Source organism: Ambystoma mexicanum, chromosome 5q (assembly GCF_040938575.1).
Source record: "Ambystoma mexicanum isolate Mex_15411 chromosome 5q, UKY_AmexF1_1, whole genome shotgun sequence".
NCBI lineage: Eukaryota > Metazoa > Chordata > Amphibia > Caudata > Ambystomatidae > Ambystoma > Ambystoma mexicanum.
Window position 1 is genome coordinate 568,001,803 of NC_090933.1, and position 26,193 is coordinate 568,027,995.

The following is a 26,193-nucleotide window of genomic DNA, read 5'->3' on the forward strand; positions in this document are numbered from 1 at the left end:
ATCACCATCTTAATAGAGTTGAGGCGTGCCATCCATGAGAGACCGGATTTTGCCCATCGTTCGAGATCATGCTTAATTGCCGACCAGAGGGGGGGGGTAATTTGCTCTAAAAAGATCTGCTAGGTCCGATGGTATCTGGATCCACAGATGGCAGAACCCCTCGGGTTGCTTATGAAATGGGAGGGTTTCAATGTACTGCTTCTCTACCTCATCGAGGAGACCCACTGAAAATGCGATTGATTTATCTAGATTTACCTGTAGCCCGCCAGAGTCCCGTATTGTTCTAGGCTATGCATCACTTCTGGGACTGATTGGGATGGGTTGGAGAGGTATAGTAGTACATCGTCTGCGAATAAGGTTATTTTGTGGTCGGTTTCCCCCATCCTAATGCCCCGGACTTTGTTGTTACTCCTGATTGCTATAGCCCAGGGTTCCATTACAAGGGCGTAAACAAGGGGGGACAGTGGGCACCCTTGTCTGGTACCTCTTCCCAATGGCAAGGCTTCCGATTTGCACCCATTCACTACCACTTTTGCTGTGGGGTTAGAGTAGAGCGCAGATAACCAACCCCGCCACTTTGGTCCCATCCCCAGGGTACGACAAGACACCCTCCATGAAGGCCCAGCTCACCCTATCAAATGCCTTTTCCGCGTCCAGCGACTGGAGAAGGGTGCCCTCTGTTTTAACTTTTTTTGAGCTCAGTATGCGCAGGGTCTTGCGCATGCTGTCGGCCCCCTGTTTGTTCATCACAAAGCCGACTTGGTCTGGATGTATCAGTCTAGGGAGGTAGTTTTCTAGGCGTGTCGCTAGGATCCTCGTAAAGATCTTCGCATCTGTGTTAAGGAGCGAAATGGGCCTGTATGAGCCACGTTCCATTGGGTCCCTGCCAGGTTTGGGGATTACCGTGATCAAGGCATGTAGGAATGTTGGTGGGATAGTATTTGGGGTTTTAATCTGGTTGAAGAGTTTGGTAAGTGGTGATGTCAGTACCGGTTGATACTGCTTGTAGAAGTCGGGTGTATAGCCATCCTCCCCGGGGGTCTTACCTACTTTCAATTTTTTAATGGCCTCCTCCACTTCTTCCTCCGTTATTTCCCTTTCCAAAGTCTCCCTCTCTAGGTCTGTAAGCTTGGGTAGGGGGTTGTCTTTAAGATAGCTACGGATGTCTTCTGGTGGTGCTCCCTCCTGTGCAGTATAGAGCGTTTCGTAGAAGCCCGCAAAGGACGTGGCTATATGTTTGGCTGTCGAATGGACTGTACCCGACCCATCTCTTACCTTCTCTATCCGCCTGTCAGCTCTGTTACCTCTAAGCCTATGTGCTAATAATGTTCCAACCCTGTCTCCCCTTTCATAGTATCGTTGTTAAGTATATCTCATCTTCTTGACTACCTCTCCAATTAGAGTCGTATGTAGGGCCTGTCTTTTATCTCTCATTTCGCTGAGGAGGCTTTCACGGTCTACGGTGTCTTCGGTGAGCTGTGCCCTCAGGGCCCTTAGGTCGTCTCAGAGTTTGGATTCTATTAGGGTTCTCTCGCGTTTCTTGCGTGAGCCCTCCGCAATAAGGAGACCCCTAAAGGTTGCCTTCGCTGCTTCCCAGACGGTAGCCATGGGGACCTCTCCCCTATCGTTTGTTTCAAAGAAGGCTTCAATTTCCTTCGGTAGGAATTCCTTGAACACCTGGTCCCTTATGAGAGTGTTGTTGCAGCGCCACCTGTATGATTTGGGGTCATCTTGTAAACACCATCCCATGACTAGAAGTTTGTGGTCTGACCAGGTTATTGGTTCGACCGTGGGGCCACTGACCTCCCACCCACCCTCCTCCGATATCAGTAGTAGGTCAATCCTGGTGTATGTCTGGTGGGAGGGGAGAAAAACGGGTAGCCCCCTGGCGTCTGCCAGCATTTTCGCCACATGTCTACCCAACAGTATTCTCGCAACAGGTCGCCCATGGCTAGGTTATCTTTAGTGGGGGGCCTTCGGTCCCGTCCCCTTGGTGGACCACCAGTCTAGTTGGGGTTCTTTGCGAGTTTAAAGCCCCCCCCCTGGATCGTGGCCCCTTCGGCCCATTCGTCCATGACCTTGGGGACTTTATGAATGAATTTGGTTTGGCCGGTGTTTGGTGCATACAGGGTGGCCAAAGTAATCCGTGTGCCTTGGGATACTCCCTTGATCCCCAGAAATCTGCCCCCAAAGCCCCTTTTCGTCTCAATGTCTGTAAGGTGAAGTGATTTGATAAGGAGGATCCCCACTCCCTCCTTCTTTGATGACTTGTGTGAAGCCCAGAAGTTCCTGCCAATTTCTTTTCCCCTTATTGTTGACTCGGCCCCCTCCTGTAGTGTGTTTCTTGTAGGAAGAGGATTAGCAATTTTTGTTTGCGGAACATATTACTTGTGAGAGATCTTTTATTCTGTGAGTTGAGACCCTTGACGTTGAGTGTGCCAACCCGTCCCTCAACCATGGTCATTGCAGCCCATGCCCTGTAAAGCCAAAGTAAGTGCCCCTTGTGTAAATCTTGTGATAAAGCCCCCGTTCCTTGGTATGGTATGAACATCCCCCTTGTCCCTCCCCCCTGGCCCCCCCTGTCCCCTGTCTCCCTTACCCGTTGTGTAAGGCGTTCGTTTCCACAGCCCGAAAAACGTCGGGTCTAGTAAACGAACCACCAGGGCCGCTGCCCTGGCCTCGGGAGATACATTGATATGGAGCATGTCCTCCATTTATTCGATGTGAGGTGGGTCCCAGGTCTAGTTGGGTATTAGGTCACTTCATGGGACCTTTCTTTTGAGTCTCCCCTCCCTTCCATTCAACAACATGAACCACTACTATAGAAACCATGGGACTGTTTGTACCTTGACTATAAATACAAGACCGAAGGGGATCGCCCCGGAACGGATAACCACCACGGGTTACCCCTGGACAGATCCGCACCCCTCCAACCCTTTATGGGGCGAATTATGAACTTTTTCCATTATATCATTTAAACCAAAACTATGCCAACTGTGGCAACATCCTATTGCAGCGTATGTTTACCCTGTACAGTGGGGAGTCCCCTTGAGCCTAAATAGCAACCACATCCTGAACAACAACCACATTTTCTTCCCCCCCCCTCTATCTCGTTCCCCCAACCTCCCTCCGTGATCATATGGGTTCATCTCGGCTCCTCGAGGGGTGTCTGGTTTTCTGAAATTTGCGGGTGCCTTTCACTTTGTGCTTTCCTTGACTTGGATCTGGACCTCGTGGGCCCCGGGCAGGGTCCCTGTCCGACCCCGTGTGTGACCCCGATGGGTTAGAGGGGTCCCCAACCAGCTCTTCTGTGGTTCTCCGAATATCGTCCTCAGTCACAAGCTGGTATTTCTCACCCTGCCATTCGAACGCCAGATAGAAGGGGTGACCCCAACGATATCTGACCCCCTTCTCCTGTAGCCACCTGGTGATTGTCCCACACTGTTTCAGCAGTTGTAGCGTGAACGCGGATAGGTCCTGGTAGATTGCCAAGTTCGAGTTGTCATATTTTATGTCTCTTAAGGTTCTCGCTCTCTCCAGTATCCTTGCCTTGTCTCTGTAGTAGTGGAACTTTGCCAGAACTGATAGCGGGCCTCTACCTCCTCCGCCAGCTCTATGGACCCTGTCGATTAGAACGGTTTCCCCAGAGTCGGTTCCCAAGACTATTCTAATGATTTCCTGGACTTTGTTCTCTAGACCGGTCTGGGTCTCGCCCTCCGCTTCTGTCAGGCCAAAAATCTGCAGATTGCTTGTCCGCTCCCGATTTTCCATGTGGTCTACCTTGAGGCGAAGCTCGTCCTCCCGTCTCTGCATATCTCTGAACCGCATCTCCATTTGTGTCTCTAGTAGGTCTGTAGATGCCTGGTTATTCTCCACTCCCACTATTCGGTCTTCAAGTGTGGAGACTTTGGCGGTGAGGTCTGCCAGTTTAGCACCCATGTCTGTCTTCATGCCCCTGATTTCATCTAGAATCGTCTGAATGTTGTTTTGCATGGTGTTCATGTCTGGGGCAGAGGGGGAAGAGGTGCCCATCTCCATCTTCGGGGCTCCTGGGGTAAAGTGGTATTTCGCCAGGGTTTCTTTCCAGCTCATATGGTGTTACCCTTTTCAGATATCCACCGGTTTCGGGTGTCTTTGATGGTACCTTCTGAGAGTGGCGGTGTGCTTGGCAGTCTCCTGGGTCTCAGTGGTGCAGTGTTTCAAGGTGGGCAGGTTCCCGTGCCCCCCCCTGTTGTTCCCCAGCTTCCCGTCCCCTGTCTTGATCCAGCTGTGGGCTTGGGAAACTATATCTGAGAGTGGGGTCCCAGGTCTTGTGGAAAGGGGGGGTGTCCCCAAGAAGTTGTGCCTCTATATCTCGGGTCTCCTGATCACCGGTTCTGTGGCGGGTGCCGATGTGTTAGGGGAGGCCCAGGCCCGGTCCCACAGAGGGGCCGCCCCGGACTGATGTGCCCTTCGATGCTTAGTTGCGGGGCACCACTTACCCCGGTGTGGCAAGCTCTGCGGGGGAGTCCAGGGGGTTCCCACGTAATTGCACCTCTTGTTGGCCGGTTCTGTAGTGGGCACTGGATTGTCAGGAGGGAGCTCGGGCGCGCTCCTGCATCGGCCCAGCCCCACGAGGGGGCAGCTTTGGATTCACGTGCCCCTCGCAGCCGTGTAGTGGGATACCACTTACCCTGTTGAGATAAGCTTTGCTGTGGGCTATGGGCAGTCCGGGGGGCCCCGGTGTACTCCCGTGCTGGTCCGTATCTATGTGGGTCCTCTCACAGGTTTCCTGGGACCAGCCGGTGCTGAGTGTAGCGGCTCGAGGGGTGGGGGGAAGGATGAGGGGCCCGGGCGCGCTCCCGCGACGGCCTGGACCGACTGCTGGGATCGCCTGGAGGGTGTGCGGCGGGTTCAGTGGTGCTCCTCGTGGTCTGAGTCCAAGTTCCTCTCCGGCCGCTCCACCGTGCAGTGTCTCTCACATGTGTGGGGCTGTCCCGGGCCGGCGAGCGGAGACCGTTACCTCAGGCACTCCGATTCCCAGCTCGTCTGTGTTTTTGCGAGTGCAATGTATGGCCGGTCCACTGATTGCTGTTTCCGGCCGGTCCGCCTTAGGGGGGCGGGCGGCTCTGCTCTGCCGGGCCGCCCGCGACGCCGGTTCAGAGGGGGGAGGGGGAGCGCGAACGCTCCAAACCGAATATCTCCCGCTGTGTGTCACCCTGGAGGCTCAGAAAGGTGTCGCCTGGGTCCTGGGGGCTTCCCACAACTGTTTCTTCAAGAATGGGGAAACGATTGCTCCATTTTCACGACGAACTCCACGATTCTCCCGAGGCCATTCGGGGAGCTAACAGATCAGGCAGCCATCTTGCCTGCGACCCTGGTGGACTCCTGCATTTCATTGTTTAATAAAACAAAATATAAGCATTTGATTGGACATTCTCATATTTTGGACTATTGTACTTAAGGTGTTTGGGTTACTTTTGCTATGAGGAAGATGAGGTAAAGGAAGTTCCTACCTCCAGCACTCAGACAGAGTCATGGGTGTGGCAGTTCTTTAAAACCATTAGAGTTGTACCAAATGCTCAGGTTGCCAAGGTTCAATGCATTGAGTGCGCGGTCATACTCAGTGACAGACAACCTAGGCAGTACTTTTTTGGTACCACCTCCATGCGATGCCACACTCGCTTCAACCACCCGGGTACTCTGAGAAAGGCTGTTACTTTCTCAGTGAAAGTAGGTTATCTTCCATTACCCCATCGTCCTCAACCACTCCTGCAACCACACGGGATACTCCTGTGGGGCAGAGGATCCCACGATCTACCTCTCAGGTCATACAGAATGCTGTTGACCCTTAACTTTCGAGGGTCACAATACTCTGTTTGTACTGAGACAAACTGCTCTGCGGGGGGAAAAGTTCCAGAGTTCTTTCGAGGCCACCGTCAAGGAGCAAGTGAAACACTGCCAGAAACCATAGATTTAAGGCACACCCAACATCTTCCCCTGTTCACCTACCCCCCGTATCTGTGGTTAGTGCCCCATCCCTCCCTGCGCTCCCCCACCTTGCATGCTCACCTCTCCTACAAAAAAAACAAAATCCCCAAAAATATAAAAAAACAAAGACAAAGAAAAAAGTTCCTTTAGGACCCACCTTTCACAGTTAAAAATGTTAACTAAAAATAAAAATCACAGGACAGTTGGGAAGTCTGCAGACACCTGGAAATTGCAGGTGAGGGGTGGGGGAATTAAACTCAACTAACTTGTTTTTCATAATAAAATGGTAACTCTTAAAAGAACCTTTTTTAAAAAATAAATTTTGGGGGGTTTTATTTACTGAACTAACAAATGTTCTAGTGAACATCGTTATTTTTTTGTATTTTTCACAAAAACTGCTTCTACATTTTTTCTGCTTTTGTTTTTTACTACAACTACTAAAAAATACATCACAACATATTTCATGAGTTCACAAATTTCAGTGAATTTTGGATATTCAAAAGAAAAATCTGACTTCCAACATCAGTCAAATGCACTCCATCTCCTCGAATAATATTTACGCCAACTTGATATTTTCATTGTCAAACGATGCCATTCCTAAAGCATTTAAAAAAGCACATACACCTTTATTTACATGCTTCCTAGCTTCTTCCATATGAGAACAACAAAAGTTTTGGCACCTCCATATTTGTCTTTGCCTTATTTCAGAAAAAATGATCTTCGCTGCTGGAAACAATTCAATTAGGCTTCTGAACATATCCTTCATAGCAAATTGCAAAGATCCTGCAGTGACATATCCCAGACTGTTGCCTCCACAATGAACAATAATAATATCTGGATGTTTAATTATTATTATTATTATTATATTTATTGCAATTAGTCAAATGACATAACTTTTACACAATGTTAAGCATAGCAATGGTATAAATAACAACATTGAGTTACATTTTAAATGATACATACTTCAATTCCAATTAACAATTATAAAGCAAATAACAGTACCATTGATTCAGGAGGTTAAGAAGAAGTTGAGATCACAATGTCTGTTTCAATATTGAAGCAAGAAATTTGCAAATACGCAAGGTGCAAAGGTATATCGTGATTAAACAGCTGTACATATAACCCTTCGTTGAATGGGAATGGAGAGGTGAATGTACCAGCCACTAACAATACTCAAGTTACATGTGCAAAACAAACACACAGTAGACAAAGCTTTCAATGCTTGCAATTAGAAAAACAGCTGCATACAAATCGTTTGCCAGTTAAAAATATTTTATACAAGAGACGAGTCTCTTTGATATGGCGTTCCAAATCCTGTAAAGTGCAAGGTGGACTGAATGTGAAGGTGAATTCAAACTGATGTACGAAGATCTCATAGCTACACTTAGAAAGGGTACTTAGGGACGTACTCTCAGTGAACAGATGTTTTGATGTTTCCCTTGGTCCCTAGGCACTTACACATCCGGCACAGTCTATCTTCTGGTGCTAAATTCATCTGTGCACCCAAGACCATTAGTAGTGATGATGGTTGGTTCAGACACAACATTAACCTACAAAATTTTGGCCTTGGGCTCAAGATAATGTAAGGTTGAGGTATTTCTGAATCTATGTACCACTCTAGACATATATTTGAAACTTTTCAAAGTAGTTCGCAGTTTTTGTTCTGGTCCTCCAGATCAAATTTTGCTTTGAACAATGATTTCAAGGCTAAGTACCCACTACTGTTTTTGTTTCCCAGTTTGGGTACTAATTTATAGCTTAAAAGGTGGACATCACAAGGTAGGCTTCTAGGGTAAGCACTTTGCACCCAATATTTTTAAAACCGGACATAGTGAGGACATCTTGGCCTTCAAATATAACTCACCCCTTTTCCTTTCCACCAGGCCACCTGAGGAAATCAGACCCATCTCAGGTATTTCAGATTTAGCGCCTTAGAAGCACTGCCTAAAGAGAATTAGAATCCCCTCAAGAGAGTAACCCGCTGTGTGATGAGCGAAACTACTGAACAAGTAGGTCAATACAGCAGCTTTTCTCTTTTTGTTGGTAATAATGTGAGAGTAGTGGTTTTCAGCACTCATTCTCATTCCAAGATAAGGGTAGTGGTCCACAAAGTCTACTTCTGAGGCTGGTAATGAGTTTCACTTTATTAATCTTCTTCCCAGCCACTAGCAATATTATAGTTTTTTTCAATATTGACCACCAGGTCATTTTCCTTGCCAAGTCATCTAAAATACTTCTACAGCCAGAGAGTGTATGGTCAAGAATTACAGGGTTGTCAGCATGCCACATGCTGGCAACCCTCGTCCTTCTGATCTTATGTGGACAATTTGATCTGGCCAGCATCCTCTCAAGAAGGTCAGAAATATATAAATTGAACAGCAGGGTAGCATGCAGACAGCCTTGCATAACTCCCCTGCTGAGCAGTACTGTTGGGTCACACCTCAATCATTGTCCAGACAGACTCTAGCACTCATTTCCATTTGCAGTTTCTTCACTATGGCCAGTAAGCACCCAGGGAATTCCAAAGATGTCAGTTTATTCCATAACATGGCTCTATTAGCTCGGTTAAAGGCTGACTAAAGTCAACAAATGTTATGTATAACGCCAGTGCATCCCTCTGTGAAGCCTCCAATATCAGGCGATCAAGCATACATATGTTGTGAGTTGTGGAGGAGCCTAGTTGGAATCCCATCTGAAAGTCGAGTAAGATGTTTTCAGATTTTACCCAGGCCTGTATCTCCTCCAATACCAGACCAGAAAACAGTTTGCCAGTTATGTCTAACATGGACAACAGTCTGTAATTTTCAGGCATGCTCCTGTCACCACTCTTGTAAACAGGAACACACACAGACTGCCACCAAGATGATGAATGGTGTGCTCACATCATACCCTGTCAAATAATGCTTCCAATAAAGGAACCCAAACTGCTGGGTTCCTCTTAAGAACCACGTTTGCGAGCCCATTGGGACCAGGGGCCATGGAAGATTTTAAATCCTCAATGGCTGATCATAAAGTGTCAATCTATGTATTGATAGGCCAGCACTCGCTGTATATGGTATCGTCTATGGTAGGGGTAGTTGGTAAAGCCCTCATCCTCCCACCAATGTAATTCAGCCATACCCCCTCCCCAATAGGGTTCAAAATACGTTGTTCTTTGAACCTTTGGCAGCAGCCAATAACTGCCAAATGGTCCTTGTATTTCTGTTACTTAGGACACCTATCAACCGCTGCCATTGGGTATTTTGTAATGAGTGCTTCAAGTCCTTAAAAGATCAGTTTAGTGCCAGGCGGGGCTCTCTTTCTCAGATCACACAGTTTCCTGTGCATTATATGTTTAGAATTGCAGATCTGGACGTCAAATGGGTTCCTATTTGCCTTGACCACAATCATGGATCTGCCCGATTTAACAGATGCCACGTCAGAGGTGAAGGGACTTACCCAATGATCCATCTTGTCTGCACTCAAGGATGAATAGATCTGCCAGCTGTCCCTATCAAGGTTCTTTACCCATTGCAAGGCCCTATCAATACTAGTGCCATATCATAGAATGCAATTTCCAGAGGGACTAACCTCAAGGTCCCTGAGCACAGAACCTGTGACTTCCTTGTGTAGGAGCACTAGGCTCAAACTCAAGGGTGAATAGTTGCTGTGCACGTGATGAGATATTTGGAGTGATTGAACACATTCCAGGATGTCATTACTAACAAATGGATAGTCCAGGGTATCCCAACTGTGGACACTTCTCCAGGACCCCCTACCCGGGACTTCACCTCTGGCTCGACCATTCAAGAGTACCAGTTCCCATTCCCTAAGAAAATTTACCCATCTGTGCCCACATCCATTCTCTTTCTGCTGCAACAACGTGGAGTTAGAATTAACATTCTCAAAGGAGGGACAGAGGACATTGGCCATCATTCCGAGATTGGTGGTAGTCATGGAGCTTTTTGCGCCATGACTGCCACCAATAACGGGACCGAGTCCGGTGTGGTGGAATGGGGACTTACCGGTCTAGTCCGACCCTGGCGGGACCGGTAAATCCCCATTGCACCAACCATTCCCCATTCCCATTTGAGCCCCCTTAGGGCTCAATGGGAATGGGGAGGGCACAAATAACGGGCTTGCGAGTGGCAAGCCCGTTATTTGCGCCCTGGTCCTTTAGCGGGACCCATAAGGGACGTGTGGTCCGACCACACGTTCCTTACGGTCCCCGGCAAGGGACATCAGAATAGGGCGGTAGGGGATTACTGGCATCGGTCTGCTGACCGGTGCCCGGTATCCCCTACCGCCAGACTCGGAAAGAGGGCCATTGTTTGTAAAATAAGCATATAAATCTCCTGCTACTAAAATCAGCTAGTTTTCACTTCCACCACCGCAGTCCACACACACGTCATCAATGTATGCAAAAGAGTTTTCAGTGATGTTTCCCCCTGGGGGGTCATACACATTTATCAAAAGCAAACCTTTGGGTTCTGACTCCATGTTTAAGTTAATTACAACAGCCATAACGTTAACTTCATGGGTTCCAGCACTTACGAACTGGGAGGCCATAGGTTGCTGCACCCAAATGATGTGACCACCAGATGGTCTCCCAAAGGCACCTTTCATTGCCATGCCTTGATGTATTACATATCCTTCGAAATAAACATTGTCAGTAAGCCATGTCTCCTGGCACATAATGATATCATGCTCTAAAATTAATGGCAACAAACCCTCTTCAGAAAATAGATGGCGATAGCCTCTGGTGTTCCAGCTTAACAGCTCTAGGCCTCATCTAGAAGCCTAACATTTCTATGGAAGAAATCTCTTTAGCCATTCCCAACCCTGATATTTGCGGAATCTCAACACATTTTGGCCCTTCAACCTTGAGCACTTCTTTCGTACACTTCTCACAACAGAAAGATGACGTTATTCCAGGGATCTTAGTATCTAGTTCATAACCAAAAGATCTGAAAGTCAATTTGTGGGAGCGTATTAAGTAGCAGTGTAGGCTATACAACAGTGTAGGCTAGTTGTTTTCCATTTGTTGTTAGTTGGTCAATAAAGTCAAATTAAGTAGGGTTGAGAATCCTCAAAGAGGGTATTTTACCCAATAGCTACAGGACAGCTTTACAATATAGATGCTTATAATCTCATGTTGGTTTTGACAGTGATATGCAAGATTAGGGAATTAGTTACAGTTGGATTTTGCAATAATACCTGATCTTGTTGACATAACTCATCAGTTGTGCAGACCTCAGTAAGAGCCACATTGGTTGGCAGTTGCTCGCCCAGGCCGTGTGCTGCAGGTGTGCGACAGTAGTCAGAGCTAGTTGTTTACTGGCCGGTAACAACCATTGCTGCCGGCACCTCCTTCGCCAGCCACCTGGTGAAAGTCCCCATGCTCTTCTGTTGTCTGGCCTTCCGACAAGACTCTCTTTACTTTTGTTTTTTATATTTTTTTGAGTGCCCCACTGTAGTGGAGTTCGATGGACTGTCGCCGGGTTCGGACATCCAACTGATTGCAGTTCAAAGACATTATTTCCCATGGGCTGAGTTGCACGCTTAGCTCGGCACCGTTCTAAGGGAGTTTTGTAAGTGAGGGGAGAAGCCTCAGCAGCTCCCGCTGCAGTGGGAGGACCGGAACCTCCCTCGTTATCATCATCCATAGGCCCCTGCATTACCTCCACCACCTCACTACCGTTAACATCAACATTTACTCCCAAAATCCTTGGCAAAATGGGCTTAACCCCAAACTGATTCTGCTTGAGATGTGACATCAGAAGTTGTAGGGTCAACTTCTAGGTCGCACCCTGATTTAGCAAATACTCATGTATGTGGCTGCACAGTTTGAGTAAGATTTTCACAAAAAAAGTGCATTACCACCTACATTGAGGTCCACTGTGGAACTCCCAGCACTTGTGTTTACTTTACTAACACAATCCGGCTCCTCCAAATACCTAGCAAGAGGGTCTGTTTCCATAATCGGATATAAATCAGGAGTCAATGACATCCTCAGTGATTTTCCAGTCTGAGAGACTATGGCTGGAGAGGAAGGCTGTGTTGTAGGGGGAATGCCTTTATAAGGTAGTTCTAAAGTATAGTGATCACAAGGGATTTTGGCGGCTTCATGTAATGAGTAACAGAGAGCAAGCAAAGATTGGTTATTGTCGATCCAAACCCTTGGTCGATTCTCATTCCCAGAGGGTTCTACATATAATATAGAAGTTAGTTAAGTCAATGCTGCTCACGTTATGTGCCATCTTTGTGTCTTGTGCAGATTATAGGCCCAAATATGACGTGATTAAACCCCCAGGCGAGTTGACTGACAACTTCTGAGTTGCCACTTCCGGGTGGCTAATATGAGCGGGGGCGAGCAAGTCCGTACTAGTGCTAGTACTAGTCGCACGTGAGCATGTATTAGCCTTTTTGTAGGGTTTGTCTTTTCACAGATTATCCGCTACAGACCGATTTGTGGTCTTGCATGTCACAGTTAAGTAACTCAAGCCTTTTCGATAGCACGGCGCCAAGGTGGTTGGAGGAAAAGGACGTCACCAAGACACACCGCAAATTCACAAGTGGTCCTAGACAGTTAGTAATAAATGTTTTGTGACAAAACCAACTTGTACCTCTTTTTGAGGGTCCAAACTGTGTGCAGTGAAACGCCTTCCCCCGCTGAACTCCAGCAGACCACAAGCAGACCACTTTCACAATCCACTTCCTTGATCCGCGCTGCACTCTGCACTATGCAGACAGTTTTATGGGACCGGGCTGCAGCGGGCTGAGACTCCTCCCATGTTAGGTGAAACTGCAAAAAGACTCTGCACAGCTCACACAAGCAGACCACTTTCACATTCCACTTCCTCGATCCGGGCCGCACTATGTGCTATGCCACAAGTTCTATGGGAGCGGACTGCAGCAGGCTGGGACTCCTCCCAGGTTAGGTGAAACTGCAAAAAGACTCTGTACAGCCCGCACAAGCAGACCACTTTCACAATCCACTTCCTCGATCTTGACGTTTAAAATGAGCCATAATCTCACAGAATGGTAATAAAGTTACCCACTTTAAGCCACAGTCTGCATACCACGAAACTTCCACTTCACCCAAATCAATAGTAGCAGTGATGCCACAAGATTCAGTATAAACTTTTAATGAATCGATCCAAGAATCTCACACCATCCACACACTCTGTTTCTTCATATGTACAGCCATGGCCATCTTTACTACACATAACAAAGAAAGCACTTCCTACCCTGTACTCCTGTACATTTCAACTCCTCCTCCAGACCCACAAAACCTGACAGCTGCTACCTGTTTGGCCCACTGTCATCCACGGATCCAAATGAGGAAATGAGTCCACGGACTGGACCCAGATATCAAGAATTTTATTTTACCTACTTTTTGTCTATTTTAAAAAAAAAAAAATACTGGACAGATTTACACCAAATTTACAAAAGCAAGTTTGGGGAAAATCCCTCTAGTTGTTTGCGCTGTAGGCACAAGCAAAATTTGTTTTCCATTGTGTCTATGAGGATTACAAAATGTTGGGGCCCCCCCTATAATTTTTCGCCCCTTGATGAAACCGCACCAAATTTTGCATAAACTTTCCAAGGTGGGCATATACTTTCTTTTCAAAGTTTGGTGAGGATTCATCCAGGAGGGGCAAAGTTATAAGTCGCTCAAAAGGAGCTCTTTCTATGAGTTGAGCAATTTAACCATAATTACAGGGCTGTTAGCGCATTCCCTGTACTTTGTGAAACTGTGTTTGTATGTCTGGGGTTGCCTCCAGCCCCATAACTGTTGGTGGGCGGGGATTTTGGCCCAAGATTGGCATACCAGTCTGGGATGTACTGGCGATAGTGACATTTCACCAACATCACCCATTGGCCCTGCATAGGGCGGGGTCTGGCCCTGTGCTATCAGTATAGGTGATTACGGGAGATTGACGATTTTGCGATTGTTGGCTCCAGCCCCACAACAGTTGGTGAGCTAAATGTAAGGCCTGAGGTCGGCATATCAGGCTGGGGTGTACAGGCAATGACAAAATTTGACCAACCCCACCTATTCACCCTGCATAGAGGTGGAGCGGGATCCAGCCCTGTGCTATCAGTATAGGCGATTTGGGGAGTTTGCCAATTTTGCGCTTTTTCCATAATAGGAAGTTATGACACAATAAAACATAAACGAGGCTATAGCAGACCCCAACGTGCATGTCAGCTATAGACCCGGGCAAGGCCGGGTGGTACCACTAGTTCATTATATGAAATTAACTTGTGAACTACTACATGCATTTTGATATGATCTATTGATTGGTTTTGAAAAAGGTGTCCAAGGGACAGGGGTATCCCTGTGGGATACTATTTCCCTATGCTATTTGCACTAGCCATGTGTTAGGGCAGTGTTACCACACCTGCACCTAAGTGACTTTGAATTTATCTTGAGTATTTATTGGCATTCTTTAAGTGGTTGGTTTGCACTTGAACATTCATATATTGATTTGCTGTATTCCTGCATAGGTTTAATAAGCTCGCCAGATAACGCCCAAAGTGCTGTGATTCCATGTCATGGGAAAAAGATACATGGTTAGAAAAATAGGGCTGCAGTCAATCAACGTGCATAGAGTCTTGGTTATATGTTTTCTATTGCTTTAGACAAAAAATGTCCCAGGGACAAACCATCCATGGAATTTCAGATTCAAATCATAGTACATTATGACCACTGATGTGAGGCATATGTTTCACATACAGGAGTGCATACCCATCCCTTATGTGTGTAAGTCTTCAAACAGCAGCCTTGCCCTTCTAGTCATTACAAGTGCACTTGAGATTTGGAGTGAGTGCAAATATGACTACCACAAAATTCTTTCAAGGTAGAACAATATCTTGCCTTATCCCATGGAGGACGATGGGAGACATGCTGAAAAGCTGCCATGACTAGCCAGGAGAGTGTGAATATTCCAAGGCTGTCGAAATTGCACTACCGATGGACAGCATGGAATGAAAAAGGAACACCTTGAGGCACTGCTCATCCAGCGTAGGCACTATAGATCAGAGAATGTATATTTGACTTGCCTTCAACATATTTAGACAGCAGCAAAGGGCATCACCTGACACCTTGTGGTCCCATGTGTAATGTATGATGGAACAGTCTGAATCAAGCAGCACAGGATCCAAACCATAGCCTTGCCATTGGTTTCATGTCATGAATAAATAAAGTCAAAAAGTATCTAGTACTCTGCGCATTGGCAAAGCAAGGCAGTCTCAGGGTCAGAGGTGAGCGTGGAAGCTTCCACCTATAGTCAGGAATTCTCCAATTATTCCTCTGCGGCAGGCACCTTGCAGAAGTCCGGACCCATGACCTATGTGTGCCCAACTGCATCACAATCCCGACGGTCTGGGGTGCTGGGCCAGAATTTGTGGAATGTGGGTTGATGTGAAGTCATAATATAGACTTCTCAGAGGGGGTTAGTAAATTAGAAATATAGGTTGCTGTGCCAGGGCCTGGCAAACCATTATCAAAAAGGTAGCACAATTTATATTTTTCCACACAAAGTGAAGCAACGCAGGAATCAATGAAACGATCTCTGTCACTACACACAGTGAAAGTCAACACCCATCATCACTGTTGAGAGTGAAGACCCCACATATGCATGGTTGAGGACATGAATGGCAAATGACAAGCTTGAGGACCTCCACAGGTTGACACCAAAGATGTACTATGGGGTTCACCTTCTTGAGCACCTTCTAGAGAGCCAACAACATGTGTTGGCTAAATTGGGCATGCATGCAAATACCAGTCCTGTATGTCCTACTTGTAAACATGTCCTGGCAAATCTTGCCTTAGGATGGTTCAGTAACTCAGTGCGATATCCTGCTTGTATTAAAATTGCCCACTTGGTTGCATCCCACTCTTTTGTAACCCACTCAGTTACTTAGGGTTCCAGGTGAAACATTCCAATTTAGCCACCCCCCCCTGTTGCAGGTGGAGTGCCACCAGTATGTCACATCTGGTGGACAACTTTACACTCACATAACCCTCCCCGTGTGATACAGACCTTTCAACCCTTTCTCACTTTTACAGCCAATCTCTTGGCTCTTCTGCAACAATCCAAGCCTCGGGGACTCCCTTCAGAGCCATGGTTATCCCCCCAAATTGGCAGTCTTGCCTTTGCTCCGCAGGCAGGCAAAACAGAAATGGTTGGTGTCCTAAAGCCCTCCAGGCGCTCGGAAATGCGCAAGGCTACGTCCATCTTCCAAAAACCTGTGCTTGAGGCTAAGCGTGCCTTTTTTAATTCACGGTTTCCTGCTGCGATGAACCAACCCAGAGAATTATTCAGGCTGGTTCAGTTATTATCCTCCTCCGTGGCCGCCGCCGGCACCATTGAGCCCTCCCAGGAGCTGTGTGACTCCCTGAGTTTTTTGTGGATAAAATCACCACGATTCACCAGAAAATTGTTCACTCAGGGACCCAGTCCTCCTCTACCGCAGGGCCAGTCAGACATGTGTCCTCTCTTCACAACTGGGCTTGTTTCCCTGTCTTTAGCAAGGAGGACACCATGAGGGCTACACTTGCCCTTAAGCCAGAATCCCCCCCCAACCTCATACTACTCTCCATTCTCAAGAAGCTCATCCCTCTGATCGCTCCTTTGGTGTCATCTGCTGTTAGTCACTCTTTCTGGCACAACTCTATCCCTGCTTCTTTTAAGTATGCCTCAGTGATCCCATTGCTGAAAAATCCCTCCTTGAATCCCAATGTACTGTCTAATTGTCTTCCCATCTCTCTTCTCCCATTCTTCATGAAGCACCCAGAATCTCTGGTGATGCCTTTACTTGGTTAATTTCTAGAAGATGCTGGTCTCTTAAACCCTTTTCAATCTGGCTTCCTTCCTGGGCATGTGAAAGAGTCTGCGCTGGTGTCTGTCATGGATGACCTGTCCCTCATGGTAGATCAGGGTGGTGTGGGGGCGTTGATTTTGTTACATCTATCGGCCGCCTTCAACACCATTGATCACACCATGCTGCTGGACAGGCTTGCCCTGGTGGGTATCTCGGTCTCGCTGCTCTCGTGGTTCAGTTTCTTCCTTTCAGGGCACACACAGTCTCTTCTCCTTTCTCCATTCCGCTCTGCCCCCTCCTCTGTCTCTTGTGGGGTCTGAAAGGGCTCTGCCGACTCTCCTCTTCTTTTCAATATCTGTAACCAATCTTTTGTTCTTCTTATGCACTCGTTCGGGTTTAGGTGTATTCTTATGCAAACGACACCCAAATATTGTTCCAACAGATGGCTGTCTGCTGTCAGGACAGCTTGTTGGCAATCAACACCTGGATGACCAATAATTGGCTCCTCTTAAATGGTAACAAAACCGAGGTCCTGGTCATAGGTTCTGCCGCTGGTGCAGCTCTCTGGACTTCTGATTTCTGGCCCCCATCTCTGGGCCGCTGCCTAAGCTGCACCAGGTTGTCAAAAACCTGGCCATCAAACTCTTGTTCTCATTGTCCTTTGAGCCACAGGTCAGTGCAGTGTGTCCGGTGGTCTACTTTAAACTTAAGGTGCTTTGCAAAGTGCTCCCTTACATTCCCCTTCACCTCCACTCGGTAGTGATATCTGTTATGGTGGCTGGCAGTCTAAATTACTGTAATGTGTTGTATCTCGGTCAGCCGCTCCATGTCCTGCAAAACACTGCCACAAGATTGGCCACGGGGGGCTCCTTTTGTGCCTCTGCTTCTCCCACCCTTGCCTCTCTGCACTAGCTGCCCAGGCGGGTGGGCTTCAAGTCACTCTGCCTGGTGCATCAGGCTTTTTATGGGCTTGGCCCAGAGTTTCTGCAGGAGCAATTCTGGCCGTATGTCCCCTCCTGCTCCGTTTGTTTGGCTGCTTTGCTTTTGGTTCAGGATCCCTGTGTTTACCGGTCTAAATCTGGGCATGGCACCTTTTCAGTCGTGGTTGCCATATTATGAAACTCCCTTCCACTGGCCCTCTGGGCGACCAAGGTACATCTCCCGCTCCGCCGGGCTTTGAAGATTTTTCTTTTGTTGAATATTTATTTCTATCTACTGCTGTGTGTGCCTTGCCCCCCGCCTCCCTTACCAAAAGTGCCATGATGCCCACACCAGTATAGGTGCACTTTAGAAATGATTATATAAATAAATAAATTAGGGGAACGTGCACTGAGAACGCTCCAAAGAAGGCCTGTATGAATGTGTACTAAATGCTGTGCAGATGCCAAATGAACCAGTCACAACCAGACCACTGTGTGCAGACCTGTGCAGACAGATGTGTCCCTGACAAATGTATTTCATTTATTTTATTAATTGAGCATTTGTTAGGCGCCTATACAACCAAATGGGTTTCAAGGCAGCATAAGACAGAGTGGGGAGGGAACAAGGGGATTATAAAATAATGGCAAAAGACATAAAATATACAATCGTTGTCCTACTAGGCCTTGTGACATTCGGACATGAAAGTGCTGTGATAAGAAGTGCAGGAGAAAGGGGAAGGGGGAGCAAGGTAAGGGCAAGTGCTGTGAGAGCCTGGGTGGGAAGTGCTGAGGGGTGCCAGGGGAGAAACCTCTGGCTAAGTGCTGGAGGAGGAATCTCATGGGTGGGATTCACAGCTGCCCGTTAGGGTTCCCACAAGGTCAGTGCTTGGGGGTTGCTGGTGTTGACTGGGCAGGGGCCTGGTACCTGTGAGATTCATGAAGGTCTAGGCCATCAGTCTCAGCGGCAGTGGGGTGATTAGCAGGCAAGGGAAAGAGGGAAAGAGAAAAGCAGGGTTTTGAGAAGTTTCCGGAAATTAAGGAGGTTTTGCTCAAGTCTAAGAGGGGCAGGGAGGCTGTTCCAAAGAGAGGCACCAGCCGAAGAGAGAGACCTGCTCCCCTCTCTCTGCTTGGAGAAGTGTTTGAGTTAGAGGAGCGAAGTGGTCTAGCAGTATCCTTATGCAGTTGGCACCCAAATACTGTTCCAACAGATGGCTGTCTGCTGTCAGGACTGCTTGTTGGCAGTCAACATCTGAATGACCAATAATTGGGTCCTCTTAAATAGTAACAAAATAGAGATCCTGGTAATAGGTTCTGCCGTTGGCGCAGCCCTCTGGACTGCTGATTTCTGGCCCCCTTCTCTGAGCCGCTGCCTAAGCCGGACCAGGTTGTCAACAACCTGGGCATCAAACTTGTGTTCTCATTGTCCTTTGAGCTACAGGTCAGTGCAGAGTGTCAGGCGGTCTACTTTAAACTTAAGGTGCTTTGCAAAGTGCTCCCTTACATTCCCCTTCATCTCCACTCGGTAGTGATATCTGCTAAGGTGGCTGGAAGTCTAGATTACTGTAATGCGTTGTATCTTCGGTCAGCCGCTCCAGGCCCTGCAAAACACTGCCACAAGATTGGCCATGGGGGCCTCCTTTTGTGCCTCTGCTTCCCCCATCCTTGCCTCTTTACACTGGCTGCCTGTGGACAGGCAGGTGGACTTCAAGTCACTCTGCCTGGTGCATCAGGCTTTTTATGGGCTTAACCCGGAGTTTCTGCAGGAGCAATTTCGGCCGTGTGTCCCCTCCCGTTCCGTTCGTTGGCTGCTCTCCTTTTGGTTCAGTTTCCCTTAGTTTAGTGGTCTAAATCCAGCGTGGTAGCTTTTCAGTGGTGGCTACCAGATTATGGAACTCCCTTCCACGCACGACCAAGGTGCATCTCCCTCTCCACTGGGCTTTGAAGATTTTTCTTTTGTTAAATATTTATTTCTATCTCCTGCCGTGTGTGCCTTGCCTTGCTCCTCCGCTTACCAGAAGTGCCATGATGTCCACACCAGTGTAGGTGCAATTTAGAAATGATTACATAAATAAATAAATTAGGGGAACATTCACTGAGAACGCTCCAAAGAAGGCCTCTATGAATGTGTACTAAATGCTGTGCAGATGCCAAATTAACCAGTCACAACCAGACCAGTGTGTGCAGACCTGTGCATACAGATGTGTCCCTGACTAATGTATTTCATTTATTTTATTAATTGAGCATTTGTTAGGTGCCTATACAACCAAATAGGGTTTCAAGGCACCACAAGACAAAGTGGGGAGGGAACAAGGGGATTAAAAAATAATGGCAAAAGACAGAAAATATACAATCGTGGTCCTACTAGGCCTTGTGACATTCGCACATGCAAGTGCTGTGATGAGAAGTGCAGGAGAAAGAGGAAGGGGGGGCAAGGTAAGGGAAAATGATGTGAGAGCCTGGGTGGGAAGTGTTGAGAGGTGCCAGGGGAGAAACCTCTGGCTAAATGCTGGCGGAGGAATCCCATGGGTGGGATGCACAGCTGCCCGTTAGGGTTCCCACAAGGGCAGTGCTGGGGGGGTACTGGTTTCGACTGGGCAGGGGCCTGGTACCTTTGAGATTCATAAAGGTCCAGACCACCAGTCTCAGTGGCAGTGGGGTGATTAGCAGGGAAGGGAAAGAGGGAAAGAGAAAAGCAGAGTTTTGAGAATTTTCCAGAATTTAAGGAGGTTCAGCTCAAGTTTGAGAGGGGCAGGGAGGCTGTTCCAAAGAGAGGCGCCAGCCGAAGAGAGAGACCTGCACCCCACTCTCTGCTTGGAGAAGTGTTTGACAAGCAGAGCTTTGGAGTCAGAGGAGCGAAGGGCTCTAGCAGGGAAGTATTTAGGGAGAGAAAGGGCCTCATTACGACTCAGGCGGTAAGGGGTTTACGGCGGCGTAAACAGCGCCGGCCCTTACCGCCTGATTCCGAGGTCCCTTAGCGCCATGGAGGTTTTAACACCTGCTTTTAGCAGGTGTTAAAATCCATGGCGCTAAGGGACCTTGATGTTAATTACGCCACCGTAATTTACGGTGGCGTAATTAACGCCTTCCCCACTCCCATTATGCCCTATGGGGCAAAAATGGGAATGGGGAAGTGTAAATGGGGATTGGGGACTTACCGCCCCGCCAACCTCGGAATGGGGCGGTAAGTCCGCCAACCACCATGGCGTAAACATAGTTTATGCCATGGTGGTAAAGGTACGACCCAGGCGGTAATTTACCGCCTGGGTCGTAATGAGGCCCAAAGTTGGAGAAAGTGTGGGCCCAGGCCCCAGAAAGCCTTGTGGATAATGCAGAGGATCTTGAATTTAATCCTTGCAGTCAGTGGGAGCCAGTGGAGAGATTTTAGTGCTGGAGAGATATGGGCTTGAGGCCAAGGATAACACGTGTAGCCCTATTCCAGATTAGCTGAAGGGGATTTAAGGAGGAAATGGGGAGATTTAGGAAGGGACTGTTGCAGTAGTCCAGCCTAGAGTGGACCAAAGCTCTGGAAGCATTGAGCTTCTGGGGAAAGGTGAGGAAAGGGAAAATGCCTCTAAGCAGGTGAAGCTGGATATGCAGTAGAAGTGATGTGTTCACGTTAGTATCAGGGTTGTATATGGAATGCATCTTTCAAAGCTTTCCTGCCATGCAATCTGAGTTGGCAGATGTGAAAAGGACATGAAACATTCTGAATGTATTGGGTTGGTGCCAATCAAGGTGCAGCCATCATTTTTAAATACACCTCACTTGTGCACTTAACACTGCCTATGGAGAAGTGGTTCATGAGTAGTCCAGTGGCACATATATAGCTGGTTTTGCATGCAGAATGAATTTCTGGCTCAGAGTCCTTCCATTGTTTTTCTATTTTCTTGAGCCTGTCAGTCGCTGTCCCAGAACCATCTTTGTATTGTAGTTGGCAGCATTTGTAAAGTGTCCATCAGAATTAGACTGCCGAGAGGCTTGTATAAGCGGGTGAAAGGCGCATAAACTGCATTAGCCTTGCTCTCACCATAAACACGCTTTTTTCTTCCCTCAAAATATGCTTTAAACTGATACTAGCACTGATCGATGCTGGACTGCCCTTGGGCAGGACAAAGACTGATATGTAGTGGACATTTCTCTTCTGTGAAAGGATGGTGAGCGAAAGACTCTGGTTGAGACTCTAACCCGGTATATAGGCCGGCATAGAGACACTCCCAGGACCCCCCTTGTTTCTGCATATTAAGTAGCTGTGGGGTTTCACCCATAGTTACTAGGGTAATCCAGATGTGGAACTCTTGCTCACTGGTCTTAGAGAGGCACAGCTCCACCTCAGTGACGAGGCCAAATCAGGCCGAAACACGTGTCTGGGGTTGCTGTTGGTACTCCTGTTCAGAAGAGAATTGCCTGGCATTTCGGTGCTGGACTACCCTTGGGCGGGACAAAGACTGATATTTAGTGGAAGTTTCTCTTCTGTGAAAGGATGGTGAGCTAAATACTCTGGTTGCGACTCTAACCCGGGATATAGGCTGGCAGAGAGACACTCCCAGGACCCTCCTTGTTTCTGCATATTAAGTAGCTTTGGGTTTTTACCCTAAATTACTAGGGTAATCCAGACGTGGAACCCTTGCTCACTGGTCTTCGAGAGGCAGAGCTCCACCTCACTGACAAGGCCCAACCAGGCCAAAACACGTGTCTGGGGTTGCTGTTGGACTTACATTAAGCTTCTCTGGTGAACTGAAACTATTTGAACTGTCTAAAAAGTATATATGATCTATTTTACTTACCTTGTGCCTTTTGCTCCCTTCTAAGTACTGAACTGCTATTTGGCTCCTATTTCAGGGGAGCTCAAACTGTTTCACAACCTTAGTATTTTGTATTGAAGTGTATTGGTTTATAATATTAAGTGGCCTTCTTCTAGTGAAATGTTTTCTAAATGATTGGGTAATAAATTAATACCTGTTTTTACCAAGAAACCTTGAGTATAAGTGTTTACTTGAACCACTTTGATTGAAAGTCCTCTGTGTAACTACTTGTATGGCTCACATTCACTCTTGAGATAAACCAGGCTGCTCAGCTCGCTACCAAAAACTGTGTGGTACAGACCTATAACAAAGATTGTTTTGGCTAACACCTGTAGTCCTAATTGTGGGTAGTGGTCCCAGAGGGTACTGCCTGCAATTCTGCCTAACATTTGTGTACAGCGGTGAGGATAAAGTATAGTTGTTACATTGAGAGTGCTGATCTTACTTTTGTTCAAATAACCTTCACAAGGCTAAGCATCACTAGAAAAGCAATTGTTTTATAATGCCAGATATGGATAACTTCAATCAGGAAGCCCTGATCATTCTAACAGTAGATCAACTGAAACATATGTGTAAAGTCAGGTCTCTCTCTGTTAAGGGCAAAACAAATGAATTGATTGAGAAATTGTTGAATCATCAAAGACTGGGAGGTTGAGCTATAACCCCTACGCCCTCCACCACCCCCAGGACATGTGGATAATGTTGAAGAGGATGATAATGATTCAGAGCCAGACTCTGATGTTGTTGATGAGTTAGAAGAGTCAGAGGAGTCTCAAGCTGTGAGCCCAACTGCACCTCTACTTGCCTTAGGTCCTCACGCTTTACCACAGGGACCCTACCAGGTCCAGTACTGAGTCCAGAATGTGTCTTTCTTGAAAACATGAGACCTGAGTTAGAGTTCAAAAGAATTCAAATGTAAACTGAAAGTAAACATCAAGAACTCAGGCTCAGAGAAATGGAATTGAATCATGAACTTGAAATGAAAAGAATGTCTCTTGAAAATGGTTCTCTCCCAGAGTCTTCTAGGTCTGCCAGTACTAAGAGGCCTTGGATGCCTTAAGAAACTGTGAGTATGTATGAGGTGAGACTTGATATTTTAGATTGGCTGGCTGCTTTTGAATATAACTATGGGATTCAGGGTTTCACAGGGAATCAGTTGATTCATTGGCTTTTGTCTAGGCTCCCCCAGGTTGCAACTGATGCTGTAATGGAGGTGGGGGAACTTGAAAGATTGGAGTATGAAAATGTGAAGCTAGCTTTGATAGCTAGATTTGGGAAAACTCCTTCCCATTACCTTAAGAGGTTTAGGACCCTCAAAAAGCATGATGCTAACCCTTGGGCTACATGGGTGTGTGAATGTTTAAAGAACTTAAATGGTTGGGTAAAGGGTTACAGAGTTAACACTTTTGAAGGAATGAGAAATCTGTTTTTATTGGAAACTATTTTTGATGCCTGCTCTCCTGAGCTGAGACAGCACTTGGCTGACTCTAAGGAACTAGATCCCAAAAAATTAGCCAGAGCAGCTGACTCATGGGTAGCCAAAAGGACCACTCATAAGGATTCTGGGGCCACTCACAAAAAGGACTATGGGAAGCAGCACAAAGATGAGAATAAAGATAATTATAATTCCAACCAACCAGAAGAGGCCCCCAAACCACATAAGGGTAGATCCCATGGGAAACCTGGTAGGTCTAGTGAATCCGCTGGTGTCCAACCAGAGGAAGGTCAGCAGAAACCTCCATTCCAGATAGCATTTGGTAAATGCTATGTCTGTGGGTCTGTAGATCACTTGAAAGGAGATCCCAGGTGACAGGGTAAACCTGCAGGGGTCAGCACTGCCTACTTAGCCTTCTCCCCAGAGAAAGATGCACATATGGTTAGTGCCCACTTTCACTTATTGGCTGAAGAACTCTTGGGTGTTCAGGCCAATGTATCCTTGGAGCCCCTGGGTCTGGTAAAGAAACAGAATATGGATGTGTACAACTCCATTCTCGAGAATTCTACAGGGTATTATATGGACAGTGTTCTTGTAAATGGCCAGGATACTCCTGCCAGGAGGTGGGGGAACTTGAAAGATTGGAGTATGAAAATGTGAAGCTAGCTTTGATAGCTAGATTTGGGAAAACTCCTTCCCAGTACCTTAAGAGGTTTGGGACCCTCAAAAAGCATGATGCTAACCATTGGGCTACTTGGGTGCGTGAATGTTGAAGAACTTAGATGGTTGGGTAAAGGGTTACAGTGTTAACACTTTTGAAGGAATGAGAAATCTGTTTTTATTGGAAACTATTTTTGATGCCTGCTCTCCTGAGCTGAGACAGCGCTTGGCTGACTCTAAGGAACTAGATCCCAAAATTTTAGCTAGAGCAGCTGACTCATTGGTAGCTAACAGGGCCACTCATAAGGATTGTGGGGCCATTCACCAAAATGATTAGGGGAAGCAGCGCAAAGATGAGAATAAAGATAATTCTAATTCCAACCAACCAGAAGAGGCCCCCAAACCACATAAGTGTAGATCCCATGGGAAACCTGGTAGGTCTAGTGAACCCGATGGTGTCCAACCAGAGGGAGGTCAGCAGACACCCCCATTCCGGTGAGCATTTGGTAAATGCTAAGTCTGTGGGTCTGTAAACCACTTGAAGGGAGATCCCAGATGCCAGGGTAAACTTGCAGGGGTCAGCACTGCCTCCTTAGCCTTCTCCCCAGAGGAAGAAGCACACATGGCTATTGCCCACTTTCACTTATTAACTGAAGAACCTTTGGGTGTTCAGGCCAATGTATCCCTGGAGCCCCTGGGTCTGAGTAAGGAACCAAATATTGATGTGTACAACTCCATTCCTGAGAATTCTAGAGGGTATTATATGGACAGTGTTCTTGTAAATGACCAGGATACTCCTGCCAGGAGAGACATTGGGGCCAGCAGAACAGTAGTGGATTAAAGCTTTTTCAAGCCTGAGGATGTTGCTAAGGCACCCGAAGGTCCCACTAGATTTGCTGGAGGCCCTGTCCAATTGGTTCAAATTCTACCAGCTCTCATTCAGTGTAAACATATGACAGTGAGGATTCCTGTCAGTATTTAGAGTGAGGTGCCTGAATCCTGTTGGGGAATGACTTAAACACTCTAGGAGTAGTGTCCAGTACCCCCAGGCCTCCCAGTGAGAGGAAACAGAACCAAACCAAATTGGCTAGAGAGGCAACCTTAAGAGACCACTTTGAGCCTGTGGGCACCTCTACAGAGACCCCCACTGTAAGCCTTTGTGTTAGTAAGTTGACCTCTAACCAAGGCAAATCTGAGGCTAGAATAGTAGGGAAATGGGACCCCCAACGAAGCCCCATCATTGCCCATCCAATTTTAAAGTCTTTGACCCCCCTTCTTCTGAGGAAGAGATGGATAGACAAATTGGACCCCTTTCTAGGCCTATGAGAACTGGTACTGGGTTCATCTAATTAGAATGAAATCGCTGCATCGGATCAGTACCATGCACACATCAAGGATCTATCGTGATAGTCCCGATGGTCTGCCACAACTCACTGCGGTTCCAATACATCTCGAGCCCACAGGAAGCTCCCACAACCACTTATCTCATCCTAATGAAGGCCCACACAAGAACAGCTGCAAACCCAGCACTTTAAGGCCGAAACACTGTCATGTTGACCATATGAATTTGATTCTCAGTGTCCACCTCACACTG